A 12148-nucleotide genomic window follows, 5' to 3' on the forward strand; every position below is an offset into this window, starting at 1 on the left:
TGTACAATAAATCTTGTAATCTAGACATGTTAAACAATTATGTAATAGGCTTCGGCATATATCCTTGAAAGTGAACTTCTTAGTTAACTAAGGGTTAGTAGAAAAAGTCAGCCGAAAATGATATGCTACTATGGGCAGATTAAATATTTCGTAATATTAGTTTTTATTAACATTAGCAAAAAAAGAAAAATAAACCGATGTACAATGGGATGGAAACGAAAAAAAAAAACTACTAAAAAATATGTATAAAGATATTTCTTTGAAATTTGAAATGGTTAAAGCTGAGGTGTTATCGAGATAATGGGCCCCTAAAGTTAGTCACCTCGGCATTTCGAAAAATTGTTCGGGCTGTCAAATGTTCATTTGTGGTCCGATTTTTAAAAACTCTTGTGTTTGCTAGATAGTGCTATAGGTAGACAATATATCCACTAATTTCGGATATACGTATATGAGTTTCAATTTTTATTTGTTGAAATTTTGGCCGAGATTACTTCGTAATTTACAATTTACAAAGGCGTTTGTGGTTCGATTTTCATTCATGATTTGGAATTTGCAATGAATTTGCTGCAGTATGCTCCAATAGTCAATTTTTTATTAAAAAATTGGAAACCCCCCTTGAATTCCCAAAATACAAAGCCGAAATCTGATATTCGGGCTAATATTGTTTTTACATCATGTAAGAAACACATGCATAAGATTTACTAAAAAATGCCGATTCTGAAATCATCTTTGCCCGCATTTTGGGAATTTAAAAAAAAATCAGGCAGATTTTATTTTTGGTGTTTATACCCATCACCATACTAATCTAGTCATTCCGTTTGTAACACCTCGAAACATTCGTCTGAGACCCCAAATAGTATATATATTCTTGATCGTCTCGACGCTCTGTGTCGATCTGGGCCATATCGGTTCAGATTTAGACGTAGCTCCCATATAAACCGATCTCCCGATTTGATTTTTTTGAGCTCATGTAAGCCGCAATTTTTGTCCGATTTGTCTGAAATTTTACATGTAGTGTTCTGTTATAATTGTGCCTAGTCCAAATTGGTTTATAGCCTGATATAGCTCCCATATAAACCGATCTCCCAATTTGACATCTTGAGCCCTAACAAGCCGCAATGTTGTTATGATTTCCAATAATTGTGCCTAGTACGGTCCAAATCGGTCTATAACCAGATATAGCTCCCATATAAACTGATCTCCCGATTTGACTTCTTGAGCCCTTACAAGCCGCAATTTTTGTATGATTTGGCTGAAATTTGCATAACGTGTTCTATGACTCCCAACAACTGTGCCAAGTACAAATCAGTCTATAACCTGATATAGCTGTCATGTAAAGCGGTCTCTCGATCTTTCTTTTTCGATTCCCTGAAGCTTTAATTTTTGCTGGTTTGAAAGAAGTTTGGTATGCCCTTCAACTAAATTTATTTTGTATAAATAAAAGACACTTTTATCTGCAAAACTCATAAAAAATTATAATGGTATCTCTGTTAGTTTTTTCTTAACTTTTTTCCATTTCTATCCCATTACGCGATGGTTTCTTACTCCTCCATGAAAAAACAAACAACGGGCCTAAATATACAAACAAATATTAGTTAAAAATTGTGCATTATGTGAGCTCTACAGTCTATTCTAGTTGGTATGGTTGTAAAACACCATGATCCATTTGACATCGACCGCTGCTAATAGTCGAAATTGAAATCGCGATGCGGTATTACCAGCCAAATGCTTCTAACAGCAACACAACTTACTGACCTTTAAATGTTTTTTGCAATACCATTCTTTGAATAGAAAGCATTAAACAATGGTCTAAAGCCGCATAATATCCTGCAATGGAATCTCAACAATTTATTTTTTTAACAGAATCATTGATAAACGAAAAGATTTTCTGCAAACTTTCAGTGATTTCTTGAGCTCATTCTTTAGCTTTTGCTAAAGCTTAACTGACATCATTGGTTTGAGATTAGTGGCACCTTTGATTGTTGACTCCTATAATTTGGTCTTATCTCCGATCACTAACTGTCTTTACTAGGAACTGGAGTAAACAGATTATCTATGCAAAAGCGTATTAACCAAACCTAAAACCACACTTAAAAGGCCCAATAATCTCATTGACATTAAACTTCAATCTCATATAGAACGCTTGATACAATTTTGTAGCTAACCGGAAGGAGCCTTATTCCTCTGTAGTTTACATATACTACTGACTTGTGTCCTTTTTTGAGAAGGAGACATGTTTTTCCAGTAGTTCTACTAGTCAGATTGCGCAGTCAAGCCGATGCACACTCTTAATTTTTGACAAAAATTGCAAATTTGTCTATAAACATTTCATCAAGGAACAGCGGGGATACTCCTCTCATATCAATTAGTGCTGTCCGATACAAGTTTTAGGTCAAGGTTTTCATTGAACTCTTCTTTATTGCCGAGTCCGAATGGTGCGCCGCAGAGCGAAACCACTAGGTTAGGTTGAAAAGAGGGTGCGGATATTCATCCGCCCAACCAGCAACTTCATTTTCCTCGGACTACCGTAAACTAAACAAATGATACCAGTTTTGAAATAAAACGAAAAATAATGCTGGCAAACAGATGACACTTTGGTAAACAGTTTACAAACAAGACCTGACAGATGAAGATTACACTATACAAGACAATCGTATTACCCGTGCTGTTGAATGGCTCAGAAGCATGGGTACTTGCTAAAGCAGATGAGACAGTACCTGGAGTGTTTGACAGAAAATCTCTGTATCATATTTTGAAGCGCTTAGAACAATATTCTTCAGCTTTGATAGGAAGCTTTTTCAAGATTGTATTTGTTATGCCATCAACTCCTGAAACTTTTGAAGATTTCAGCCGAATTATTAGAATCGAAACTTCTTCTGATGAAATTGGTATAATATCCTTTTGACAGGTGGCACCGATTTGAAAGCAGTAACTGTTCGATTTACTTCCTGGTCAACCGAATGGATGTAAGGTAATGTTAGCCCGTGAGGGTTATGAAATACCCGTGCAAGTTGTTCTGCTTTATCTGAGTCCGATAAAAATTTCATATTCCCATTTGTGAAGTGTGGTATATTTTTTTTTCCTTACATCTACGAGATCAGCTTATTTTCCAAAAACGCTTATCACAAGGCCGCATATTATCCAAAAGATTTAACAATTCTTTATAGCATTTATTTTTTCATCAATGCCACCGACTAAAAATTTGCAGCATTGCTATAGAACGTACGTTAAGAAAAGTTATTGGACCGTATCTCTTTTCTTTCACTCTGCTTCGTTGTGGTCTTAAGATGTTTTGAGGGGATTAATTGCTCCCTCGAATAAAATCCTCCTTTTCTGATTGAATGGGGAGAGGGAACATCGAATTTTCGAAAACAGTTGTTTTGCTTCAGCTGATTTAGTTTGGCTAAACATTTGACTATTATTTTTTGGGAAAAAGAACATAAAATGGAAAAATAAGCAAAAAGAAGTTATAAATGTTGTTGAAAAAGTTTATAGACTTGTTAAGTGTTGCTTTTGTAATGTTTGTTTTACTTTTTGTATTTTAATAGTGCATAGTTATGGCCTACAGTTTGTTACGATATTTCTGAGTTGTGATAACAACTTTCCGTTTTCTTCCAAAAATCAATGGCTAGAATTAGAAGCTTCCAGAGTGGTCTGGTAGATGTTCGCGTTTTCCCATGCCAAGAGGAGTTTAAGTGGCTGAATCTACCGAGTCGTTCTTGGGCAGAACTACTTTAGTGAGTAGTATAAAGGTTTGCTCCTATTTCGTAGTTATGAATGCCGCCTAATACGCTGCTTTATCTAAAGGGCTACTTTTATGGAACTAGAACTACTTTTATGAAAAAGATCTAATTGACATTTCTGGGCGGCGGCTGCTTTTCTTGTTGGTTGGGACGGCTCTTGGATATAGTGCTGCCGAAAAGCGACTTATGGATTTATTTATATTCCTGTGGCGTAAATTCTGCCGAATGTTGCACCAAGTATTCTTGAGTAATTGATAGTCTGGAATGTAATGTGGCAAATTTGCCCACGAAGATTCCATTGAGGAACAGGTAGAAGGCATTTTGCATTTCAATGAGTGCTAACCGATTCTACTTTACGCCCAATGATAAGGGACCCCTTTTAGCATGACTTAGAATATCAAAATATGAAACACTTATCTTCATACCTATGTTTCTCCCATGGCAGCCGGTTGTACGTACCGGATTAACCCGATGCAGTCCTTTATTGGCAAGGTCTGCTGTCTAAGTGTACAACACTACTATTGGCTACAACAACATACCTGTGTATATTCATATACCAATTCAAGAATTCTCGCCTTTTATTGTCAATATATCTGAAAATTTTATGTGGTGGGTACAGGACATATTTAAGCCGGGAGAACCTAGCAAAATTTGTCCTTGTTTTTGCTAAAAATGAAATGAAAAAGTTACGTGAACAAAAAAATGCCGTACATTGGTTCGTAAATAATAAGTGGTAACATTTAGTGGTAACATTAAAAAAAAAACGATTAAATTCATAATTTTTCATACTAACTCCCGTCCATTTTTAGGGGAATTTTTCCCAAATTTTATCGTCTCATTCTCCCTTTTATTTCGATTCAGAATACATACTTTTTTCCTGGGAGACATTTATCTTTTTCGAACTTTGTTTAGAATAAGTTATTCAGAATAGGGGAAAAGGGGAAAAAAACTCCCAGGGAATTGATATTCAGAATAGGGCTGATAATTTCTTATACAAATATTTATACCGCCATTAATAACGTCCTGGAAGGTGTTCCAGTTTGTGTATTTATGCAAAAAAGTTGGTGAATGATCCTGTCGTAATCTAGCAGATATTGAACATAATACTGGACGGTGTTCCGATGTCATTTCATTATCCAGTGCTATGGTCCAAGTGATATAACTATAGCTGGTTTAATATATGTTTGCACAGCAATTTGAATTTAAACATAATTTTCATTATGTACTGAGATGTAAGAATTCTCACAGCCTCCTACCTAACCAAAATATGTGTCACAAATTTTTCTAATAGTTGATTCTATGCATTCAATAATAAATCAAGAAAATAGGAAATGCTACGTTTATTCCCACCCATATAAAGCGCCACAATTTTCTCACACTATATGGAAGCAAAGCTGAAAGCAGCCCCATAATTTGTTGCAACAAACTGAAAACTTGAAAAGAAATGCTAAAGTGTTGTTTATCAAATAACCATTAAACGACGTCATTAGCAATCCATCACATCATGGTAGTTGATGCTGCTGCAATTTTATCGCTGTTATTTTTGTAATTAATTTTCCCAAGAAAGTAGCAATCAAGTGAAAAAATGTATAACAAATATAATATCGTGTAAAAGTTGGCATGTCTAAGGATCTCTACTCGTGTAGTGGAGAAAAGCGTATAATTTGTGGGGATATATTAAATAACCAATGGGAAAGCGGGGGTAAGAGCAATGGGAACGGAAGCAATTTATTCTAAATGCTCATATGAGAACTCGGCCTTTCTGTTATTCTTAGATGTAACATAATCGTTGTTTTTAAATCACAAATATTTTTCTAGTAGTGTTGTTGCAAAGTTTTCTTACAGACCTTCTCCGGAAAAGATACAAACTTAGCAATGACCTTATTTAAAATTTATTGGAAAATGGACAAGAATTTTGAAATCAATAGTGTTAAAATGTAAATCAATGAATGTATAGGCCAATGAATTGACCGGAAGCTATATCGAATTATGGACTGTTTCAAACAATACTTGAAGTTAGTAATCCCCCAGCCTATGACGGGTGGTGAAAAACATCTAATACAACAAAAATATTATACTTCTAGACTACGAAGGTCTTTGTATAGAATTTTCAATGTCTTCTGGAAGTTAAAGTAATAACATTGATATTGTTTAGCTAATTATAACCAGTTTCTAGAGTTTTTCTTTAATGATAACTACCATCCCAATCGGTCTGTAAAAATTTTCGGAATCGGATTATAATAAAAGCAAAAAGTTTTCAATGACCAATCGATTTCATTCAATTTCACATGGCAGTCACCCCACTCTGAAATATGCACAATAAATGTATTAATAAATAAAATAGTGCATAATATTTAACGACATTGCTGATAGTTACTTTTGATGATGTGCCAGCTGCATTTGTTGCGGAGGATTGCAGACAATTTTATGTGGCACAAACGCCAGCGAATAGACTTAAATTAATGCTGCGTAGCTATGATTTATAGTCACATAAAGACATATGTTGCGTGTATGTTTAAAATTGTACTCCCGGGACAGTTGGGTGGGGGGGAAATACTCCATATCGGTACGGTAGTTGGTGTGGATACTAAACAAAAAAAAAATCAAATATTCAAATACCAAAAGCAACATAATCAACTCTATGCCCCCATTGCACTGTGGGAGAATGTTAAGGGACATAATTTAAAAAATCGATTTTAAACTTAACTAGTAAAAGCGTGTTAATGGCGCTATTACGCGGCATGTCTTATGACATGTCACTTTTTGTATTCACATGTAATTGAAACTGTTTGTCAAAATTGTCAATTTACATACGATTCATCATTTTTGCTATCACACCTGTATTTTATTTTCGTATGACATAACCTAAAAATTTGAGCAAAAGCGGATTTTTTTGTGCGCAAAAATTATTAAAGTTGTGAAAAAGCTAGTTAAATCATTAATATGCGGTTGATTACAGTCGACTGACAACAAAAACAGCTGATTTCTTTATGCTTTTGTCAGAAGGACAAAGCATAATCGAAAAAATTACATGTGCTATTTTGAAAAGTGGTTTTCATATGTTAGTTTTGTTTGTATCATACCATCATCATAATAGAGCCTTAAGTTCGTGTAACAATTGCACCTTTTAGAGGCTGCCAAATTAAAATCGAGAGATCTTTTTATATGACAGCTATATCTAAACATAGCGCGATTTGGACCATTCTTAGCATAGCTGTTAGAAGTGATAATAGAAGTCATTGTGCATCATTTTAGACAAATCGGATAATATTGCCCCCCTTAATATGCTCAAAAAGTAACATTGGGAAATCGGTTTATATGGGAGTTTAACAAGTTATAGATTGAGTTGAATAATCCCAGCATCCTAGCTCGCTGAATTTTCAGCAGCTTTGTAAGGGACGTTCAAGCCACTCATATCTAATGTTGCACTAAATTCACTGGTGAATTTAAAAGCCAATATCCCATTTGAATGGCCTTCCACTATGTATGCAATTCAGCGCTTATAGAAGTACGAAATGCAAAATCAAAATCAAACTAAACAAAATCTATTCAAAAGGTATATAATGCTCGGACAAGTCCGTTCGAATGGGTCGGATAACGTCTAAGGCGGCAGATGGTATGAAGGTATCTATTCTGGGAATGTTACCCCCACGATAAACCTGCCGATTGGAAGGTACCTCCTCATATCAAGGCAGCATTTGAGCATACGACGCTCGATTCGCTGCGCTTCTTCTATTTGCATAGATGATATGAACGCCCACACCGGATGCGCATATGACAGGACCGGCCTGACCACCTGCTACTTATACACAATCAGTTTCACCCTAAGGCCACCTCTACGCCTGAAAAAAGCCACAGGCATGGTAAGCTGATTTTTCGCCCTGGGGTGGTGGGATGCCACCAGTATGTCATCGGCATATATGAGAAGAGTATAAATTATAAAGTACTGGACCCAGCGCCGAGCCCTCCGGGACTCCTGCCACTATCTCCTTCGTTCTTGAGGTCGCCTATCCGATAGAAACAGCAAGGGGTCCTGCTTTAAGGTAGTTGAAGACCAACCTACATAGGTGCTCATCGAAACCATATGAATCTCTCATCTTCCTTACAATACCTCCTGCCAGACGGTATCGAACGCCTTCTCGGAGTTCAATCCCACCGCGATTGTAGCACAACGGGCATTAGAACCCTCTGTGACCCTGCTAGTGAGTGTTAGGAGGGCATGTGTGGTTGAGGTCTTTAGTGATTTGTTGTTATCAATCCCATGTTCGTTTAGAATCGTTACATGTTCTGTCGTTCGTTAATGATTGTGTAAAAAGTACAAAAACTGCAACTTTGTATGCGGAAAAGGAAGCACCCACTTGCGTTAGTGCGCCGACTTGCGCTAGTTTCACCTATAGAGTTTTTTGCATCGGAATTATGAACACGGTAGAATTAGTATCTTTTTCCCAACACTATTACTGAAACCTAGCGCTGAATTCAGCGCAAAAAAACTATTGCACTTCATTGTAATGCTTACAGATGTTAGTTCATCCAATTCAATGAAAATTTTTCGCTGGGATACTTGGTATATATACAGGGTGGCTGATGAATATTGCTACAATGATGAATATTGCTACATTTTTTTTTTCGGTGTATGGAATACATTTTTCTTTTATTCATGTTAAATTAAATTATTAAATTAATTATTAAATTATTATTAATTAAATTAATTAATTAATTAATTAAATTAATTATTAAATTATTATTATTAAATAGAAAAAAAGTTATTACATTTTTTTTTGGTAGCGGCTTTCATCAGCCACCCTGTATTGGGAGTTATAACAGAAATCATTTTAGGTAAATCGCATACGAATTGCGTACGCCAGACGCTCTAGAAATATGTTGCCAGATAAGTTTATATGAAAGTTATATCAGTTTATGGACCGATTTGGACCATTCTTAGTATGAATGTCGGACGGACGGACATGACTAGATCGACTTGAAATTTTATGACGATCAAGCATATATGTATATATACTTTAAGGGGTATTGAACCAACCTAACAAAAAATGTTCATAAAATTAGAAGCACTAACAATTCTAACGCAATGGATTATTCGGATTCTTAAAAAAAATTTAATGCTGAAACTAGGGAATTTTCTGTGCTGTAGCGTAAGCGGGTGCTTCTTTATCTGCATACATTGTTGTACTGTGTTTGTGTATTTGGCAGCATCTCTAACGATCAACAGAACATGTAGCGATTTTAAACGAATATAGGATGTTAATGACTTCCTATTCTCTATTTTGCGCTTCTCCATGCGCTGAATTGCATACAAATTGGAAGCGTATTAAAATGGGAAATTTGCCTTATAATTTTACCAGTGAAGCAAGTGCACCAATAGCGCTGTTGGCTTCAACTTCATTTACAAAGCTGCTGAAAATTCAGCAAGTTTGTTTGCTGGGAATATTTCGGTATGTCATAAACGAAACGACGAAATCAGCATACCCCCATCTTATAGTGGAGAGAAGACAAACATCCGATAAGCTTCCTAAATAAGGTGAAAACTAACAAGACAAAATCGTAAAGCTACTCAGACACAGAAGAACACTCTTCAGAAGACTTGGCCAATATGATTTAATTTGCCCCAGAATCACAGGCATCGTCAAAAAAAGTCCTGAATGGCCCTTGGAATCCTTGAAATACCGGCCGGGTCATCATGAATGGATTGCGTTAGAAACATTCTTTGAATGAATTTTTCAAATATATAGGAGCTTTATCAAGTTATGGACCATACTGGTCATGACTGTCAGAAGTCAAAAATAAATATCACGTTTACAAATACCAAAAAGTCCAATTGAGCGATTGGTTTATATGGGAGCTATATCAGATTATGGGCCGACTTGGACGGTTTGGAACGTCAAAACAGAACACGACCTATACTAACAGGAAATAAATCCAAATGCAAATTCACCCACAAATATTCCATTAGGAAATAGGGGCAAACTTCTCTAACTAGAAATTGTTGTGCAAAATTTCAAATCCCTAGCTTTACTCCTTCAAAAGTAGGCGTGTTGGTTTAGTATTTAGAGCGCACAACAAGCCGATTACTGGCTTAGGTACATATCCATACTGGCATGGGGCGGATTAATATTCGCACCCTCTTTCAACCTAACCTAACCTATCGTGCTTTCGACGTACAAGCGGGCAGATGGACGGACATGGTTAAATTGACTTAGAATGTTAAGACCATCAAGAGGCAAGAGGGGATTAGAGCAGAGATAACGGCGGTCATGTTGGTGCTCTAGATAGAAGCACAAACCATAGGATACGATGGTATAAATGGTGAAAACGGGATTTAAGATCAATGTGGTTGGTCACGGACTTATCATCTTGGTATATTGATACTTACTTTGTAAAGAGACCTACAGCTCTGAATTTTTTAACTTAGGTACACCATGGCAATCTAAATTGGGTGACTATAAGAGTTTTTGGAAATTTGTATATTTAAGCACTAAAATAGTACCAAAAATTTACAAAATTGGTGATCTTTTTACTGGGCGGATGGATAGAGCTAGAATTTTGGAATTTGACTTAAAAGACATCCGCTGCAAAATAATGAGGTTGAAATGAAAAATCGTTTAGTACCGTAATTGGTGCCATTTGGCAATTTCTATACAGATGGAGCTAGAGGTCCGAAATTTGGCATATAGGTACAACTTACGAATATATGATGGGTGACTAAATGATTTATTCACAATTCGTACACTTTGGTACCAAAATTGGTACCATTTGGTACTTTCTGTTCAGATAATGTCTTGAACTTGTCATGTTTGTACAACTTAGAAATAAATGATGTGTGACTAAACAATCTATTTTCAATTTTAATATATTGGCACCAAAATTGGTACCATTTGGTACTTTCTTTACAAATGGAGCTAGAGGTCTGAAATTGGTACAACCAAGAAAACTGCAAAATAGTACGTTAAAGCTTGTCTTCGGCTACAGAGAATAGAGCAATTATACAAACACTATCGCAGTCTACACAAAAGTGCAATATGTGAAAGAATACGGACTAATTGTGTTGTAGTTGGTACCTTGAAAGTACCAAGTACTGAAACCTAGCGCTGAATTCAGCGCAAAAAAACTATTGCACTTCATTGTAATGCTTACAGATGTTAGTTCATCCAATTCAATGAAAATTTTTCGCTGGGATACTTGGTATATATATTGGGAGTTATAACAGAAATCATTTTAGGTAAATCGCATACGAATTGCGTACGCCAGACGCTCTAGAAATATGTTGCCAGATAAGTTTATATGAAAGTTATATCAGTTTATGGACCGATTTGGACCATTCTTAGTATGAATGTCGGACGGACGGACATGACTAGATCGACTTGAAATTTTATGACGATCAAGCATATATGTATATATACTTTAAGGGGTATTGAACCAACCTAACAAAAAATGTTCATAAAATTAGAAGCACTAACAATTCTAACGCAATGGATTATTCGGATTCTTAAAAAAAAATTTAATGCTGAAACTAGGGAATTTTCTGTGCTGTAGCGTAAGCGGGTGCTTCTTTATCTGCATACATTGTTGTACTGTGTTTGTGTATTTGGCAGCATCTCTAACGATCAACAGAACATGTAGCGATTTTAAACGAATATAGGATGTTAATGACTTCCTATTCTCTATTTTGCGCTTCTCCATGCGCTGAATTGCATACAAATTGGAAGCGTATTAAAATGGGAAATTTGCCTTATAATTTTACCAGTGAAGCAAGTGCACCAATAGCGCTGTTGGCTTCAACTTCATTTACAAAGCTGCTGAAAATTCAGCAAGTTTGTTTGCTGGGAATATTTCGGTATGTCATAAACGAAACGACGAAATCAGCATACCCCCATCTTATAGTGGAGAGAAGACAAACATCCGATAAGCTTCCTAAATAAGGTGAAAACTAACAAGACAAAATCGTAAAGCTACTCAGACACAGAAGAACACTCTTCAGGAGACTTGGCCAATATGATTTAATTTGCCCCAGAATCACAGGCATAGTCAAAAAAAGTCCTGAATGGCCCTTGGAATCCTTGAAATACCGGCCGGGTCATCATGAATGGATTGCGTTAGAAACATTCTTTGAATGAATTTTTCAAATATATAGGAGCTTTATCAAGTTATGGACCATACTGGTCATGACTGTCAGAAGTCAAAAATAAATATCACGTTTACAAATACCAAAAAGTCCAATTGAGCGATTGGTTTATATGGGAGCTATATCAGATTATGGGCCGACTTGGACGGTTTGGAACGTCAAAACAGAACACGACCTATACTAACAGGAAATAAATCCAAATGCAAATTCACCCACAAATATTCCATTAGGAAATAGGGGCAAACTTCTCTAACTAGAAATTGTTGTG

General features: G+C 35.9%; 1 protein-coding gene across 6 annotated transcripts in view; it reads left to right on the plus strand.

Moving 5' to 3' along the window:
• Nucleotides 1-12148, plus strand: part of LOC106082505 (klarsicht protein) — an 841622-nt gene that overhangs the window by 259011 nt on the left and 570463 nt on the right. The gene's annotated exons all lie outside the window — the stretch shown is intronic.

Source organism: Stomoxys calcitrans, chromosome 1, assembly GCF_963082655.1.
Source record: "Stomoxys calcitrans chromosome 1, idStoCalc2.1, whole genome shotgun sequence".
Classification (NCBI taxonomy): Eukaryota; Metazoa; Arthropoda; class Insecta; order Diptera; family Muscidae; genus Stomoxys; species Stomoxys calcitrans.